Source organism: Anolis carolinensis, chromosome 6, assembly GCF_035594765.1.
Source record: "Anolis carolinensis isolate JA03-04 chromosome 6, rAnoCar3.1.pri, whole genome shotgun sequence".
Taxonomy (NCBI): Eukaryota; Metazoa; Chordata; class Lepidosauria; order Squamata; family Dactyloidae; genus Anolis; species Anolis carolinensis.
The window spans coordinates 98,691,706-98,712,067 of NC_085846.1; the positions used below are offsets into that span (position 1 = coordinate 98,691,706).

The window sequence follows — 20,362 nt, forward strand, 5'->3', positions numbered from 1 at the left end:
CCTTTGCCTAACCTTCTGGGCATAAATCCAATTGTTCACCCCAATTAGAGCAAACTCACCGAATGAATGAAAACTTGGTAAGTCAACACTTGTGTCAATTCCTGATTTAATGGGTCCTCTGTAGCTTGGAGTTACAATTAGATTTAAGCCCTGGATGTCTGCTGCTTGATAGGGTAGTCAGCATCAAGCTAGGCAGATTAATTACACTGGCACAACACATACGTTGGTGTCTCAAATTATAGAGCTGTTTCTGGATATATTAGACCTCCTGCTCCCAAAACTGGCACTGACTTTCACCTATCAGAATGACTTTTTGAGATATAGAATATATGCCATATCCCAGTCTTCATCTGCTCGCCCATAGAAAAACCATGATAACCATATTAAAAAAAAACTAGAGATTATGCGGTCTATCCAATGCAATTTTCTGAATCAATATCCCAAATAACCCCAGGAACAGGCCTAAAAACCAAAACACCAAGAAATGTTTTTTTTTTCATTGGTTTGTGTGATCTAAAATAATATAATTTCCTATATTTTCAGTTGTTACATTGAGGGGGCATGGAAGGGATTCCTAAGTGCAAGCTATAGTATAATTGATATGGTAGAAATTAGGTTTGGTATTTTATTCCCTTCTGATACAATGTATGTATCATAGAATGTAATGGGTATAAAGAATATTGCTGTATGCAACACATGTGGAAGATTTAAATAGCTATAACTATGTTAAGGAGACTCAGCATGGTGTAGTGTCTTGAGCACTGGACTGGGATTCTGGAGACCAGGATCTGAATTCCCAATTGACTATGGAAAGCCACTGCGTCACCTTGAGCAAGTCACACTCTCTCAGCTTTGTAGGAAAGCAATGGCAAACACATCTTGTCAAGAAAACCCCATGATAGGATCACCAGATGTTGGAAACAATTTGAACTCACACAACAATAAAATGTTTATAAAGAAGCTGTTAGAATTTCAACCAGTTTAGCCAAATATGTCAGCATAGTAAAAAAAATCACCATCTCCACTGTCAAACGCAATGCAGTTTTGTGCCAACTGGTTCCAAGAACATTGCAGGCTTGCAGCAGAGTTAATTGGTTCATAATCTATTGTGCTTGCTTCTTCTAATTGTCTTTAACTGCCACAGTTATGAATACATGGCAAAACATAATGTCTTTGCCATGTTTGTTTGTGCATGGCATAAATGACATCAAGGGTAACCAAACCATATCAACAAGCAACAGGAACAGAAACATGTTAATCATAGGCCAAACATATTGTTTTCCATGAGAAAAATAGATTTGACTCAAGCAAATTTTGCATATGCTGCAAAATTGTTTGCTTTGCTTTCATAATTTTTAAAGAGCATCTAAAATTCTACTTGCAACGTATTTCATATCTCATTTCAAATTCATTTTTCTATTGAGCCTGGCATTTTTCCTTTGCAACAGATAATCCCGAATACATCAGAGTTCATTTATAATTGGAAAATTGGCATCCTAGAATCATAGAGTTGGAAGAGATTACAAGGACCATTAAGTCCAAACTCTTGCCATGTAATTAACATGTAACATGAAAGATAAGTGGTGTTTATGCATCTAAGCTTGTAATTTGTGCCCAACACTTCTGAAATCAAAGTCCAGAAAATGTTTATAAAAGGGTCCACAGGCAGAGATCACATCTGGGTTCTAGAGCACACCTGCTGACTACTTGTCAAAGGCCGAAGGTTCGAGTTCTGGGATTCCCAGTTAAAAAGATTTTATGATCACACTTTTACAATTTTAAATGAACCCATATATGCTCAGGTTTATCTGTTGAAAAGGGAAAACGTGAGAGGCTCAGGAGACACTGCAAACCACATTAGATATAGTGGCCCTTGTAAGTTTCACTTTTGAGGATTTGATCATACCAGGATTTGATGAACATAGCATTATCTTTAAGAATCTCTAAGTCCTTCAATAGAATTTTATGGTCGATTCCTGCCAGAAATTGGCCATAGGGTTATGGTGAAAAACCTAGAAATTCCGTGAGAGAATACTTCAATGGAGTGTTCTGCACCTCCAACCCAGTGAATTTAGAGCAGGTATGGGCAAACTTTAGCCCTCCAGGTGTTTTATATACAAGCAAACTTCCTATGATAATTAGCCCATGATTAAATGATAGATTAAATGTATTAGCACCAGCGTTGGAAAAGGGTTTTTTTTTTTTTTTTTTTAGAGAAAATGTCCCAGAATTCTGGACCAGCATCTGTCCACTAGTCATATAGGCTAAAGCAGTAGTTCTCAACTTCGGGGTCAGATATTTTTGACCTTCAACTCCCAGAAATCCTAACAGTTTGTAAACTGGCTGGGATTTCTGGGAGTTGTAGGCCAAAAACATATGGGGACCCCAGGTTGAGAACCACTGGGCTAAAGGTACTGGGAGTTAGATGCAAAATGGGAAGTTTTCCACACTCTGCGTGATGTTAATGGAAATGAAAAAGATTGGCCCAAGTGGGTGACACTACTGGATTTATGCCAATATAAAGTTTAATTCCCCTAGGCTCTTTGTTCTTTTTGGTACAACAGCTTTCATGGCTGTTCTTCTGAAACCTGCTACTGGATGGGATTCTTGAAGCTCAAGTTGTTTGAAGCCTTAAATGAATTCTGGATGTCTTATTATCCACTCCAGGCAGCCCACTGTCATGTTGTGGAATGTAAACAAGCCTCCCTACTGGTTGCATCTGTGTTTCATTTATTTCTGTTCTTACAGATAAGGTTTCATCAAGGGAATGCTAGAAAGAACAGTATATTTGAAGAAACAAAGAATATGTTCAAAGAAAAATGGAAAGTGCACTACGGCTTTCAGGTAACAAACAAGGTTTTCAGATGCATCTGCATAATGGAATAACAAGCTTGGATAGAACTTCTTTGCAGACTTTAAATGAGAGTGTGTGGGAGGAAGGCTAAAAATAAACACTTGTATGATTGTTTTAACAGTAAATTCTAACATTGAATGTACTGGCAGAAACAGACCTGCTCCTGTATTTTAACACTAACTTAAGGGTCATTCTTATCTCCCTGTTGTGGAAAGCTTCACTAGCTGCTTTCAACACATCAGATTGCACAAGAGCAGCCTGGATAGTGAATTGGCATTCCCACCATTTATATGGCTTGCATATGTTTAATGCCTGTATATTGTATCCATACATACATACTATTCTTACTGTTATTGTATTGCGTTTGTATTGCATTTTCTGATTTTATTGTGTTTTACTTATTTGAAGATGTTGTTTTTATCTGTTTTACTCTGTTTTATTGTTTTCGGGCTTTCACCCTGTGTTAGCCACCCCAAGTCCCTGCGGGGAGATGGAGGTGGGATAGGAAAATAAAGTTATTATTGTTGTTATTATTGTTATTATATCTATCTTTCAAATGACAGAGTTCCGTTAATAGATCCTAGTGCAAACTCGTTGGATTGCTACAGGATAAGGCGAAAATCTAAAAAACATGTATACAAAATCCAGATAAAAGTGAGAAATTAAGTATTTTTAACCAGTCATGTAAACCAGGTTCCCTCTAGGAGTTACAATGCTTATCATCCTCAATCCAGAGACATTTGTAACACTATGTAACACGATTTTTGTTCCTGGGTTATAAATGTCATTCTCTAATCGGTTCTATCCTAAAAACATGGAAAAAGTTTATTAAACTGCAAAAACTTTGTTTGTTATGCACATATAACACATTTTGCTATATTGATGAACTTTAAACTTCCACTCTATGTCTAACTTTTGTGTATTTTAATATGCATTCATGGAAACATGTTTTCATATGTGCATTCTACACATTTTTTATCATTTTTAAATGATTATGTGTTTTGATTATGTGCTTTAGCAATGATGTAACCCACCTCGAGCTGTGAAGAGAGGCAGGTAAGAAATAAAATAATAGTAATAATAATAGGTTTTCAATGAATATCTTACAAAGTCTCAATCAATTTAACATAGTTTGTGTCAGTCACAAAAATGAAGTTTCTGGGGTATACCAACAACTGCTTTCAAAGTACTGCACAATTAAACAGGATATAACAGATTTTTTTTTCAAATTTTGTTACATAGTGTAATCAGCTCTTTCCCCCAAATATTGGTTTCTGCATGTTTTTATTCCTTGCCTGGGGAGATGGAAATAATGTTTTTGGAGGGGGAAGGAATCCGCTGATCTCAGTCCAGACCAGAACTCCACCTGCTTACTTTCAAGTGAAAAGAAAGCAAATTCTCTTGCACATAATACATTTATAGAAATGCTTAACTTAGCCCTACTTCACATGGAATCAATGACATATTAAAGTTATAGAACCCAATTTAATATCATTATTAATCTGGACTCATCTGCAAACACTGAGCTACAAACTTTGTGACTAATGCCATTGCTCAGTGTGACAGACTCATTCAGATCATCTATAAATTATTAATTGGAGCTGTGTTGTCAGTGTGAACATATTGTGCTGCATAATAATAGCAGCACCAACAGCAGAGGAGCTGGGCTGAATCTGCATTATTGATAAATAGAGAGGAACATTCACTTCTAATTACACGTTAAATTCTGAACAACAATCTGGAAGATTCTTTGTTGCAACTAAAGTCAATAGGATCCACAGGCAAAAGCAGATTTTAGAGGAGTAGGTTGTAGTAGCTCTGTGGTTTAGAGGTGACTCTGTCAAATCCATCTCTAATGGGACCATGATGCGGTCTTGCTCTTGCGGCAGTGAGCTGGATAAGCAGAAGCAAAGTCAAAGGGTCACCAGTGGCAAAGCCAGCTATGTGTAGTTTGCTGCCTGCACTTGACCCCTGCAAGAGCTCAATACACCTTATACCAGGCATGGGCAAGCTTTGGCCCTCCAGGTGTTTTGGACTTCAATTCCCATAATTCCTAACAGCTGCCCTTTCTGCCATTACACGGCAAAAAAGAGAAGATTGTGCCACACTTTCCTTCTCATAGTGGAGGAGAAAGCGTCTTTTGGTGCTTTCCTTCCACTTTGGGAGGAATATGAACGTGTTTGATGGCGCATGGCAGGCCCTGTCCTTGCCGTGTATAAAAGTGGCAAAACAGGGCAAAAAATCCCCCATGTGAAGAGGACCCTAGTGTTTTCTGTGCTCCTGATCTTGATGACTGGCCACAATTGTCGGATGTGCTTTGCTCTCTGCTTACTTTCTTTATCTGGATTTCTGACTTGGTGCATTATCACATGACAGTTTAAAGCACTGCAGATTTCTGAGACTTGTACTTTAGTGAAACCCCTCTGGCTGAGCATTTTAAAGTCCCCTACCCTAAACTACAAGTCTCAGAATTCTGCAGATGGCAGCCACAGGATTTCAGATGGGATGCATACTCTTTGGGTACTCTTTCAGCTCTAGTGTTGCTATCACTTCTGGACTGGACTGAATTCATTACCTGACATCTCTTGCTGGTCCACTATCTGATTCCTATGTCACTTGTTGACTAGAGCATAGGATATGACCTAAAAGGCAGTATCCTATACAAGTCAGCATGAGCTTTAAGATCTGCAAGGGAAGATTTTCTCTCTGTCCCACCATATGTGCAGGAGTGTTTAATGTGTTTTGTCCTGACTGTCCTTCATTACTATGTCAAAGAAAGCTTGCTGTGGCCCTTAGAATAGGAATTATAAGAAAGAAAAGTGCCAATAACACATCTACAACATGAAGTTTATCTGTACTACAGATAGTCCCTGAGTTACAAACATCTGACTTGTAAATGACTCATAGTTAAGAAGGGGGAGATGAGGCAACAAGAAGTGAGAGAAATCTACTCCTCAAAAGGGAAATTAACTCCTGAAAGAGCTATCATGAGGAAAAGGGCTTTCCACTGGAGCTTTATCACCAGCTCTTTGTTTCAAAATCCAATTATCACAGGGACAGAAAGTGAGGTGAGATCTTCTGAACAGGGGTACAGACTATACATGAAACACCACAGGTGTGCTAACCCTTTCCTGTGCTATCCAAAGCTATATATCTATATATATATAAAAGAGTGATGGCATCACGGCGACCCACAAAACAACAAAACTACAGGCCCCCCAACCTCGAAATTTGACAACACAACCCATCATCCATGGCTCTAGGTTGATACAACAAAAAGAAAAGAAAAATAAAGTCCTAATTAGAGAGAGAGGAATAATTGCTTTTATCCAATTGCTGCCAGTTAGAAGGCTAAGCTCCTCCAACTTGGTCTTCTAGCAACCCAATAAAAAATAATAAAAAACACTAAAAAAATTAAAAACACTAAAAAATTAATACAATAAAATACTATAATAACAGAAAATAACTAAAAATAATACAAGAAAATAATCAAATATAATAAATAAAAAGATAACTTACAATAAAATTAATAAAAAATACAAATGTCAAATAAAAATTACACAACAATTTTTAACCAATACCACCACCACTTTGCCACAGCAACGCGTGGCCGGGCACAGCTAGTATGTGTGTGTATGTGTGTGTGTGTATATATATATATATATATATATATATATATATATATATATATATATATGGCTGGAGTAACACTTTAAAATGTACCTCTTCTAGCAGCTGTATTGCTTGTGTAAAAAAAAAATGCCCCAAGCTCTCCTCCAATGCAAACAGTTCCCCATTTACTTGCAAAACAATAAGCTGGTTAAAAGACCAGCCAGTAAAGGGGCACAACTCTGCCCCAACTCCCATGTTCTGGACGTACCACAAAAATGTCACTATTAATCAAATCTCCATCTTAAACGTTCCGTATACATGACTATTACTGTGCCATCAACTTTATATTGCAAATATTTTTTTAAATAACTGATGCTAAGTTTATGAGCATTATAATGTTTGATACTTAGGCACAAACTGTCTGTATCTCTCTGAGAGAAGGAGACTCAGCAGCCAGACCTGTGCTGGGCTGAATCAAACATTGCCAATGCGTCTCGGGGGAGAAGAAGCCACTCAGAGAACTAAGTTTTTTCAGAATGAAACATTCTTAATGTGCAGAATTACAGCTTTAAAAGAGGCATTTTAGAATTGCATTCCCATAATTGCTGCTTACACAATGACAGTGAAAGATATTGTTTTACAATATGCGCATTGCAAAGCACAAAGAGGGAAAAAAAACCACGGTGTTGATGAAATTGTGAAAATTCTATAGCTGCAGTCACTAAGGTGAAGGATTAAAAAAATAACAAGAAACATAATGTATTTATGTAGGCACATATTCCCAAAGGAATGACAACACCATACATTCTTACTAGGGAATTACCTTGAATATGCATTTCTGCATAATTTACTGTAATTACGAGCTTTAAAATGTTTGATAAAACAATTCTATTTTCCAGCTAAGCCATAGGCAGCAGATAATAGAGAACAACAGCTCCCTTATGTATCCACCCCTGCGTTGTAGGTCATGAGTGCCAAAGGGTCTATCTTAAACCCCTCTGCCTTGTGTCTCATAGGTAGTTTATGATACTGTCTCATCAACTGACAATCTAAACATGGGATAAGGGACGACTTTCATGCCAACATCTGCTCTGGGCAACACAAGTTTTAGGTTGGCCTTGGAACATGTGCTCCCCACAGCAACAAGATTGAATGATGCTGATGGGAGAGAATAGAAAAGACAGTGCTGTCACAACAGTCACTCATGCATTATCCCTAGTGACCCTGTGGCCACTTGCTACACATATTGAATCCCCAAAATTAGCCACTGATGATGAAAGTTGTCAGTGATGATGGAAATGCTGAGATGATGCCATGACAGAGCCAATTTCCAGGACTGGTTGCCAAGTTGCAATAATCTCAGAAACACCAAGTCTACCAAATGAGGCAACACACACACACACACAGATACCCTCTCTTTTTCAAGGCAGTGTTATCACCTAGAGATTTCTTTTTCTCAGGACAGGATAAGAGTAGTCAGAGCCAAAAATCAGGAATGTCATGTGCAAAAATCTGAAAATCTAACTTTCTTGGACTACAACTACAAGAATTCTAGTACTTGTAGTTCAGAAAGGTTTCTAAGCTTTGTCTAGTTTTACCCCATCCTCCCTAATTCAATGCAAAATATATTACCAGGAAAAAGCCATTGTGTCTCCCCAAACACAGGTAATGATGTACGAGAGTAGTCAAAATACAAGAATGGGATGGGAATGCATTGGAAGCTGGAGAACTATGTTAAACCCTTCTGATCTAAATAAAATCCAGTTTGTCCCACCAAAGCTTCTATCTTCCATAACCAGAAGACACTTTTGGGCAATTTTGGACCAGATGTTTGCTATTTCTGGCTTTGGAAAAGTCGTGTTTAAGCATAAAACGGCACCAGGTTTTTCCAGTTAAATGCATTTTCAATCAATTTTCTTCAAGTTTTGAGGACTGGAATATGAGAATGGGCATCCACACAGGACTGATCTGAAGGCTCTGAAGGCTACATGGTTAAAATGGGGGACTCCAGTCCAGGGATGGAAACAGCATGGATCTTTCAAGCAATTTTTTGGGAAACAAGATAGTGTAAGATGACCCTGGTCTATCTGATTTTCACATGAAGAATTAGGTAATCAATGGACTTTGGAGAAAGTATTTTCATTAAGAAATAGGCCTCACAGACAACAATTTCCAAGTAGAATTACTGGAATTTCTATGGTTCAGGCTTTCCTTCTCCAGTTCTAAGGTGAGAAGGAAGAGTCTCAGAGCAAGAGCATTGGCTTGAAAATTATACAATTATTGGCTTGAAAATTATGCCACAGGCTGTCTTGGTGTGACTATTATTTATTTATTTATTTACAGTATTTATATTCCGCCCTTCTCACCCCGAAGGGGACTCAGGGCGGATCACATTATGTACATATAAGGCAAACATTCAATGCCCATAAACACATTGAGACAGAGACAACAGACAGACAGACGCAGAGGCAATTTAACCTTCTCCTGAGGGGATGTTTGATTCTGGCCACAGGGGGAGCAGCTGCTTCATCATCCACTCTGATGGCACTTCCTCACTTCCTCATTCCAACGTTGTAAATTAGTTAAACTTGCCTCCCCACTTTTATAAGTGGTACCTTATTTCCTACTTGATAGATGGAACTATGTTTCGGGTTGCTAGGTCAGCAACGAGCAGGGGCTATATTTTATTTTTAATTGACGGGTGCTCACCCCGCCACGGGCTGCCCTCGAACTCATGACCTCATGGTCAGAGTGATTTATTACAGCAGCTATTTACCAGCCTGCGCCACAGCCCGGCCCCATACTGTTGAGTATTCAAAGCAGAGGTTGGAAAATTTTCTTTGAATGACCATAATTTCCTTGTGTTCTTAATAAAAGTGCTTGCAAAGCCGATAAGAGCAGAAAACAAAATGTGCTTTCTCCTGGGGGAAAAAGTATGGAAAATACAATTTCTAATCAGGAAAATATATTCACATTTGCTGTTGTGTGTATTGTACATGCTCTGGTCAACTGTGATTGGCGCATAATGTGTTATTAAATACATCAACAATGGGCATTTCAGGCTCTTAGGTTTAGCCCTGAAATCTCCGAGACTGGGATGCTTATGGCTTGGCAACCTTACCTCTAACACTGGCAACTTCAGTGATGATGTGTCTGAAAGATGCTAAAAGAAATCATGCCAGTAAACTCTTCCATTCTAAAACATTATCCATTGTCGTGCTTTATATGTTTGGTTGAAAGGACTCTATTTTCAGTTAAGTTTATTCCCAACTAAGTGTGTATAGCAGATTTTGCTGACCTTGGAAGGCTGGTAAAAAAGACTGAGCCTTGTTATATATGAGCATATACCCAGTCATTATGTTTCAAAATTATTTTTTTCCAAAACCGAAAATTCTAACCAACTATAAAGTATGGGAATGAAAATTGTTAATAAGCCAAGGCCAGCCCATACCATTTGAGATCAGAGGACTGACACTGTTAACCTTAAAAGAGGCAAAGCATGACCCTTACTAATCCAATTAGATTATGATAATAATAATAATAATAATAATAATAATAATAATAATAATAATAATAAGGCCATGACTTCCTGCTGCGTCTAGCACAATAGATGGGAGGTAAAAACCCTCAAACCACAGTAATCATCTCAATTGGCTTCCAATAATACCAATTTATATGGAGGGTTAAGCCAAGGTTCTTTTAAGCACACTTCATCAGCTTGATTATCAGCAGCAAAACTACATATAAGCAATGCTTTCTGGGCTTAGTAGCGCATATTTAAAATGAACAATATAATTTAGAAGGAGATTAAGGAATAACTGTGCACCACACAAGCACTTTACTTCAGCTGCTGGGCTCCAGCAATGAATAGCGAAATGATTCATAGCTAACAGCACATAAATTACTACACTCAAGTATAGTTTTTATCGTATTTGTGAAAAAAAGCTCCTGGCTGTTTTGAAGGGGGTAAATGGGACAGAATGCTTCCTATACCTGTGGAACAGCAATCCCCATTTGGCTAGTCATACAGCATTTTCTTCACTGTACAATTTTGCAGTCAGACCGAGCACAATGTGATGTATTTTTTGCTTGCATTGCTAGAACTTTTACAGCTGATTTATTATTTTTTTCTTTCTCCTAAAGTTTCAGATCTGCTTATTGAGATTTTGGGCAAGTCTAAATCAGATGGTTTACCTGAGGCCAGTTCTGAACATTTATGCAAGGGAAATTGTACTCATATCTCCTAAAACTCCCATACACCCGTAATTCCTAAAACTCTACATTGAAAAGGAAGATACATTTTTTCTGACATAGTTTTAGATTTCACAAGCTTTGGAACCAGTAATTCTCAAACATGGATCCGCAGATCTTGTTATAGTTCTGTTTCCCAGTATGGCCAATGCATGATGGGATTTGTAATCTGGGACGCTACATGTAGAAACCATTACCTTAGTTCCTCTGGAGATCTATATGCACAGACTCCAGTTTCCAGCCTCTTGGTGGGCAAGTAAGCATTTCGATTTTCTACAAATGTAGAGGATCTCTTCCACCTTTTTATTTCTCATACACAGAGTCCTTGGGATGTCTGTATACAATTGGAATGGAGAATATGGCCTTCCAGTTGTTTCTGGATTGTAGCTTCCATCATCCTTCACCCTCTAGGTGTCATTGGTTTGCAGTTTCCATCAGGGGCTAGCATAGGAAGGACACATATTCACCAGATCCTAGCCCTGGTAAAGAGGGTACACATGACAACTTTTTTACTGTCTTCATTTTGTGGAGATTTTTTGAAAAGGAAATCTGCATTTTGTGAAATAATATGCTCAATTTTGAGAAACATTCATTACATGTGTCTGAGTTTTTCCCTACAAGCTCTTTATTGCTAATCTTTCTTTCTTTCTTTCTTTTTTCTTTTTGGATTTTATTAAGAAAGGTGAATGAGGAAAGGTTTGTACAATATGTTAATAAATCATAACTCATCGCTGATCTCAAAACATAAAGTGATTGATGCCTCCGGAACAAAAAAACCCAATCCCAAACCATTGTACAAACAATAATGCTCTCAAATATGTGATCTGGCAAATAACACCAGCGATGATTGTTCAGGAAATGAAAAATGGCTCCCACAGCGGGGTGCTTTCTATGTATTTTGAAAGATAATTTTGGTAACTGAAAACTATGTACATTGTCTGAAGCATGCATCTTTCAGATATGTGAGGCTTTTGATGTACAAGTACATGTTGCCTTTTGAATGCCTTTGCAAGATGAAGAATAAAGGAGATATTCTAAATGTTTGTTGGCAACACATTTTCTAAAAAAGTTACACTCAATTTGTTTCACATAAATTGTTCAATCAATCTGGGAAAGGTTTCCACACAATAATGTTTCCTCTCATCAATTACATAGATTTTTAAACTATATTGCCATAAAAAACATAATCCTGCACTAAGATGCTTCCAACAGAACTTTTCCATGAATGGAAGGAATCCTCTTCTTTGGACAAGGATCCTTGAACCTGACTGGAGAGCAGTTATTGTCAATTACCCCTTTATTTTGCATCCCATAGCTGATTTACTGTGATTTCTGGTTGGATATGACATTGCAATTGTCTTATTAACTGGGAATGCAAATGGTAAATATGGGAGTAGAATTTAGGACATAGGAGGAGAATTTATACAACACTGATCACATAGATATAAACAAGAACTCCCACTTCATTTGCTTCCCTACTATAATGGAAGATTGGGGCAAGATTCCTCTGGATATTCTGTAGTGTGAATTTGGACCTTTGTAGGCTAAAGACTCTCCTGCATTGTCCTAGTGCTTTTTCAACATGTTTTCTCAATCCTCCAGAGAAGATTTTCAAGTGTGGCAAAATGTGAAAAGCAAATCTATAGAAACTGCAGGAAATCAATAGAAACTGCAGATGACGTAAAATGATCACTTCTTGCAGACCTCTGGATGCAACCCATTCATGATTAAAATCCAGTTGATCTTCTACATTTGCGGGCAGAATTTTTGTTGATTTGATTATTCACTGCTTTTTATAACCTGAGAGAACACCTCTGTGGGAATCTCTAGGTCTTTCAGTGTCACTCTTCTCAGCAACTCTCACTGTCTTGGCCTCAGTGGGAGGCAATGGCAAACCTTATCTGAACAAATGTTCAACGAAACCTCTGTGATAGGGTTGCCATAAGCTTGTAATGACTTCAAGGCATATGCCAACAACAAATTTGAACTTGTTTCTGAAGCATTGGCTCCCCATCTTGTTTTAATTCACTGTTGAATTACAAAGGAAAAGGGTATACCTTTTTGTGGCTGAAATAGGTTCTCTTCATCCAGAAAGTCTGCATTGCCTGTGTCTGCTTTTGTTTGGTCAAGCACTGGGAGGGAATGTCTTCTGGAGCTATAGCCTTTTCCAGCTTTCACTGCTCTGAGTCAGATTCCATAAGATGAGTTATGACTGTACTACTGGTTTCAGTACATGTTACTTCGACATATGGGTTGCATGGGATTTATTTTCATTTATATTCTGCCTTTTCTGCTGTGAACTCTCAGAGAGGGTGCATAGGTGACCTTCTTCCTGCTTTATCCTCACAGCAACCCACAGTTATTATCTGAGTTTCATAGCTTGAGGAGGGACTCATATCTGGATTTCCTAAGTTTCAGATCCACAGTGTAACCTCCTACACCACATAGGCTTTATTAGGAGCCTCTCGGTGGCACAGTGCTGGCAGGACTGCTGACTTGAAGGTTGGGTTGCTGACCTCAAAGTCGCCAGTTTGATTCCAACCCGGGAAGAGCGCAGATGAGCTCCCTCTATCAGTTCCAACTCCATGTGGGAACATGAGAGAAGCCTCCCACAAGGATAGTAAAAACATCAAACATCCGGGCGGCCCCTGGGCAACGTCCTTAAAGACAGATCATTCTCTCACACCAGAAGCGACTTGCAGTTTCCCAAGTCGCTCATGACACAAAAAAAGGCTTTATTGTATACCAGATAAGCTTTTGTCATATGTTTGAAATTTCACCTTCAATCTCTCACATTGGCATAAAAAGGGGAAGGGGAAAGCAGTGAAGTGAAATGAAGTAGCCATGAAGTACAATGTGCAACAATCCCTTGTAAAGCACATGCACAGACACATAAATATGTGCAATGATAATTCAAAACAACAGGAATGGTTGATAGGTTCTAGCTTTGCTACTTAAATGTTAGTGGGAGAAAATTTTGCAATGATGTATGCTGCACCTACATTGTATAATTAATACGGTTTGGCACTACTTTAACTGCCGCGGGTCAAGGCTAGGCGATTCCATGATTTGTACTTTGATGAGGCACCAGCACTGTTTGATAGAAAAAAAAACCCTAAATACTTTGCAAAACGACACCTCCCATGATCCCATAACATTGAATCATTGCAATTACCGTAGTGTCAAGCGGTATTAATTCTACAGTGTAGCTGCACTCCTAGAGAAAAGGTCAACATTACTAATAAACCCTACTTTGGCAATTCCACACTGGTATGAAGAAGGCTGATTTCAGTAGATTTGGAAGAGTAATTAATAATTATCAACGATTTCTGAATGTTGTCATTATTTAAACATCCAATTTAGATCCATGTGTTATGCAAAGATTGACTGTCATATGTACATAGAGACTAACATTTTTGGCAGACAGTGGAATTTAAGACATGAGGATTAACAAATGAGTCACTAATGATATTGCAACTATTAAGTCTTATATTAGTCCAAAAAACTCAAACAGAATATAACATGATGGCAGTAAAATAAGCAATGGAGAATATGAGAATAAGTTAGGGAGATAAATTCGTTTCATTCTCTACCAAATATGCCATAAAAAGGATTACCATTCCAGTTATTCTTTTTAGACCAACATTATAAACATGAATTCCTGGTAGCTGGATATTTCCTATAAACATCAGTTTATAGTGTAGCTGAATTGTTTTCTCATAGCACATAGTGATGGTCCAAGAAGACACTCCAAAAATAAATTGCTTTTAAAAGGTCAAACAGAAAGCCTTACTTGAAATAACACTGGAAGAGAAACCACAATATGAATGCTAAAAAAAGTTTCTGAAAACATAGCATATTTATGTCACCCATGATCTAATGTTACTTTATTTGCTGTCTATGGTTTCAATTGCAAATGAAATATGGGCATTTCTATTCAAATGGAAATATTATTGCTCTGCAAAAAGCACTTTCATCTTCTTACCTTGCATTCAAGTGAGAAAAAACATTGTTGATTTGTTTCCAGAGAAAGTCATCTTCACAAACTTATCTAATCCGATGATACATCTACTCTCACTCACTCTCTAACATAACAATTTGGGTCCCCCTCCCAAGTTTTCAAAGTGGATAACAGCTCTAGAGATGTGAATTCCTTCAGTACTTTTCACCGTAGGGAGAATGCTGAAGATTTATCTTCAATAAACTCTTTCCCAGCATGCCCATGTTGCTGTGAATAAACATCTGAAAACGAATAGCTAAATGAAAATCAGAGACAGAGAGGAGAACAAGATTGTTGATGTTCATCTTCTATGAACTATGGGCTTTTATCTAATAGTCTGATTGGTCTTCAAGAGAGATTTTGGCTAGTGGCATTTAGATGGCAGTTTGCAGCTCTTGTAGGATTGCCAGGTTATGAACATCCCAGGCCTGAGATGTCAAGGCCAGTACCGGAAATCAACAGTCAGTGCAAGGTGATATAATGGTAGTGGACCTGGTGATATCATTAAACATGAGCTACAATTGTTCAAAGCCTAATGAAAGAGATAAAGGAAGCTCACAGGGGAGTGCTCTCACTCTGAGATTCCTCCCCTCATCCTGTTGCCTGGAGAAGAAGGGCTGGACCCTGTTAACCCTGCTCATGTAATGGGATGAATCCAGGTTGAGTCAAAAGAGACTCATTGGTGCCAAATGGAATTTATAGAAGCAATTTGATATAATATATTATCCTATATACAGGGGCCATGATGGCACAGCGGGTTAAACCGCTAAGCTGCAGAACTTGCTGACTGGAAGGCTGGCAGTTCAAATCCGCAGGACGGGGTGAGCTCCCATTGCTAGCCCCAGCTTCTGCCAACCTAGCAGTTGAAAACATGCTAATATGAATAAATCAATAGGTACCACTTTGGTGAGAAAGTAACGGCACTCCATGCCGTCATGTCAGCCATATAACCTAGGAGGCATCTATGGACGATGCCGGTTCTTCAGCTTAGAAATGGAGATGAGCACTACTCTCCAGAGTCGGAATTGACTAGACTTAATGTCAAGGGGAAACCTTTACCTTACCCTATATACTCACATATACACCTAGACATTTTAATTAAAAAATCACAAACCCTGGTTCAGCTTATTAATGGGTCAAACTATTTTTATAGTTTTAATTGATTGTGTGTACTGTTTTTGTTTTATTGTTGTGTTCTTGGCATTGAATGTTGCCAACTGTGTAAGCCGCCCTGAGTCCCCCCGGGTGAGAAGGGCGGGGTATAAATTCTGGAAATAAATAAATAAATAAATAAATAAATGTAAGTGCTGTACCCTAATTCATACCATCCCCTTCTCTGAGTAGAGTGGTGAAGAAAGGCAAACGCGTAATCCATTCCAGGAGAACCTAAAAGAAACACCTACTTCCTCTGCCATGGTGCTACTTCTGGCCTTTCTGAATGCCTGGGCAAGAAATGATGTCAACTTATACATGAGAATATCGAGTAATATACAGGCAGTCCCCAAGTTACAAACATCTGATTTACAAATGGCTCATAGTTAAGAATGGGGGCGAGACAACAGGATGTGAGAGAAATCTACTCCTCGGAAGGAAAATTCACTCCTGGGAGAGATATCATTTATTTATTTATTTATTTCCAATATTTATATCCCGCCCTTCTCATCCAAAGGGACTCAGGGTGGCTTACAATACTGGCACAATTAGATGCCTATACAGAATCAATCAACAATACATAAAATCAGTTAAAACTATTAAATACAGTATAAAATTACAGTATATAAATTTTAAAAATACGTATGCTCAGATCCGTTCATCCGGTAACCTCGTACTTTATCCGTAAGTCAGTCCGTATCATCTTTATAATTTATTCATTGAAAGCCTGGGCACATAGCCATGTTTTAGGGCTCTTTTAAAGCCCAAAAGAGTTGGAGCTTGTCTAATATCTCTGGGGAGGGTGTTCCACAGCCAGGGAGCCACCACCGAGAAGGCCCTGTCCCTCAATCCCACCAGCCGTGCTTGCGAGGCAGGCGGGACCGAGAGCAGGGCCTCTCCAGACGATCTTAAGGATCTTGCTGGTTCATAGGAAGAGATACGTTCAGACAAGTAGATTGGGCCAGAACCGTTTAGGGCTTTATAAGTCAAGACCAGCACTTTGAATTGGGCTCGGAAGCATATCGGCAGCCAATCGAGCTGGCTTAACAGGGAGGTGGTACGCTCCCTGTAAGCCACCCCAGTTATTAATCTGGCTGCCGCCCATTGTACTAATTGGAGCTTCCAGGCCATCTTCAAAGGCAGTCCCACGTAGAGAGCATTGCAGTAGTCCAAACGGGATGTAACCAGAGTGTGGACCACTTACTATAGTTTAAGTATAATATATATAACATTTTTCCACCAAGGACTGTGTCTAAGGTACCCTGCAATAAATATCAAGAGTCAAATTACAATTCCAAAAATGATTTGCATTGTGAGGAACACAAACAATAATAAGTGTAGTCCTCTGCACTATTTTAAAGAGAATTGACCTTTATTTATTATGGAGGTGAGGAACATATGGGCCTCCATATGTTGCTTCACTGCAACTCCCTTCAGGCTAAGCCAGCATATTCATTAATTAACAATATTGGGAGTTGCAAACTAGCTGATTTCCTATTAATTTGTTTAACATACCCCCTTTAAGAGAAAAACTCTCCCAAGTTGGCTTCCAAAACTTATTATGGTAAATCTTATAAAACAACGAACCTGCATAAAACAAGCTGTCCAATTTAATACAAAACTTGAATAAATATTTAGACTCCAGCAGCCAAGAACATCATAGTTCAATAGCTCATAAAAACATACTGTACGAAAAGGCCAAAGGAAAAAAATGCATCTTAAGAACAGTTCTGAGGATCTGTTCTGATATAGGCTGATGCACTCCAAGTGGCAATTAATGTCTGTCCTCTATTTGAACAACTCTCCAGTGAGCCAAAATCCTGTTTAAAGATAAAGGAACCACATGAAGATAATGTTGTCTATGAACATCTGTACTGTCCTACTATGACTTAAATGCAGTTCTTATCAGAGCAGAGCTCGGATGGTCAATGTTGGGGTGAGTGAAACAGAGGTTTAGGAAAGCCAAATCATTTACCAAGAAGTCAGAAATGATGTAATGGGGAGGTGGAAAGAATGTGCACTAGGATGTGGGCCTTAGTAGTCAATGGCATTGAGCCAGGTAGTTACTCAATGTTGTAAGACCTAAAGGGTTCAGCAACACCATACTTTCCATTTCACAGATGAAAGTAAAAATATGTCTGGCCAGGCAACATCAAAAGGTAATCAAGATGATAGAAGTGATTGAGGAAGAATAACTTAGTTAAGCTAAACATGGGTACAGCAGTTTGATTTTGCCTGACTCTACAGGAAATGACAAGATTCCACCCTCTCCATGTTTACTCGTCTAACTACCATGTTTACTTGAGTCTAAAGCTCACCTTTTTTGGCTAAATTACACCACTACAAGTGAAGTGTGCATTAGATTCTATGGTGCACCTAAACATGTCTGCACTGTTGGGCAAGAGATCTTAAGTGGAGATAGAGGAGGGAAAGGTAGCAGTGTCTGTGAAAAGGTTGGTGGGAAGACCTGACAGAGAGGCACGACTTTCCACTAGACTTATCACGCTCACCACTGCCTTGCATTACATTTGATAGCAAATCCTTTTTTTGAATTGCACATATTCAAAATTGAGGTGTGTATTACACTCAAGTAATTACAGTACTCTTACACTCTGAATTCAGTTTGGATCAGCCCAGGATGAAGTGGGAAGAAGGAGGAGAAAAGAAAAACTGAGATATCTTTAAAGTCTCAGAAAAAGTGGGATAAAATAAGATTAATTGGAATTGTCCCTGCTGAATCAGGACAGCTGGAGGGTATACAGAACTATCTATGTCATAAACATGAGCTGGAAAGTACAAAGATATGCCAACATTAGAGTTGTTTCCAACATAGGTTAATATAACTGCCCTGTCGTAAAGCTGAAGCTACCTAGTCCCAACCAGCTTCCCAATTGTTATTAGTGAAGGCATTAAATTCCTTCCTCCTAACCAGGCCATGATTAGAGATGTACATTGTGCCTGAAGAGGAGAATTTAAGACAGCCACTTTTACTTGCATCTCCTCTGGGAATTAGGTCACTTTTCCTCATCCTACTCTGACCCTGGATTGTCTTGTACTGTGGAAAACATGGCCTGGTTAGTCTTTAAGTGATTGATGCATCTCCTCTCTTTCATGCTACTAAGCTAAGGCTTGTTCTTCATCTGAGAAGAATTTGGGGAGAAGGGCATGACATTAGTTGCTTTGAGTCCCCTTTGAGGAGATAAAGCAAGTTATAAATAAATATAATAATAATAATGGACCACAGACTGAATAGGTATACAGGTCAGCTGGCCACTCCCTGCAATGCTTTGTTTCTATTTAACTTACAAAAAGGATTTACAAACTTTGCCACATGCATGTATTATGTATGTATTTGCCATTGCCGAATTTGTGCCATACTGTGTCATTTTTTGGGTGAAGTACTCAAAATGAACAACTAAATAAACCAGAATTTCAAAAGTAGCATTCTTGAAATGCAAGTCTCAGATCGTACCAAAGTTTGTAAATCTTTTTTCTAAGTTAAATAGAAACAAAGCATTGCAGGGAGTGGCCAGCTGACCTGTATACCCATTCAGTCTGTGGTCCATTATTATAGTAATGCTTCAGAGTTTGCCTTTAACCCCCCTCTTCTCTTCCATAATAATATCATCAACTGCCAAGGATGATACTGAAGACTGCAGTGATCATACATTTTCTTCTTATCATCCATGATGTTTTGTCTATTATTTAATATGAGTTCATTATATTAACAATGTGTACCAATGGAGAGGCTATATGCTTCTGATCTGTTGATAGAATTGGATTAAACTGACATTCTATAACTATGACTCAAGCATGAGATCCAAACCAGGATGTTTTCCTTTGTAAATGTATTTTTATTCAGTAGATTATTGGGTGTGTTTTGGAAGTTGACTATTACATAAGACATTTTTCTCTGCCTTGAAGTAAATAGGTATAGAAAGATGTTCTCACTCAAGGAATTTGAACAACAAAGCTGTCTGCTAAAAGGGTTAAAAGGTTCCTTTCAAATTACAACTTGCTAATTGTTCCATGATAATAATGTTCATAATGGCAAAGAACAGAGAGATGGATAATAGGCTTACAATGAAATAATAGATGCAATCATTCCCTCTGAATTGTATTATATTATTATTATAGCCCAGAAACCACGCAACATTCCAATTATCCTTATTATTTTATGTTTATTTATATCCTACTTTCTCTCTCTCTCTACAAAAGAGACTCAAAGTGGCTTCAGTTGCCAATAGATACTAATATTCAGATCTCCTGAGGCTATATTTTAACCCCTGTATACATAGTTTAAAATATAGCCTCAGGAGATTTGAATATTGATTGTTAACTATTTTAATACATTGACATGCAATTACACTATGTAACAAAATTGGAAACATTTTCTGTTCCTGGTTTGAAAATGTTATTTTTTATTTAATTGTGTGGTACTTTCTTTGAAAGTAGTTGTTCTACTCCAGAAACTTCATTTTTGTGGCTGCCAC

At 38.2% G+C, this 20,362-nt stretch overlaps 1 protein-coding gene across 1 annotated transcript in view; it reads left to right on the top strand.

Moving 5' to 3' along the window:
- The first annotated feature begins 2,680 nt into the window (after positions 1-2,680).
- The window catches only part of armc3 (armadillo repeat containing 3), an 82,135-nt gene continuing 64,453 nt past the window's right edge, over positions 2,681-20,362 (top strand). The window contains exon 1 of the mRNA XM_016994294.2: positions 2,681-2,844. The gene's annotated coding sequence lies outside the window, so the exon portion shown is untranslated. The remainder of the gene's footprint in view (positions 2,845-20,362) is intronic.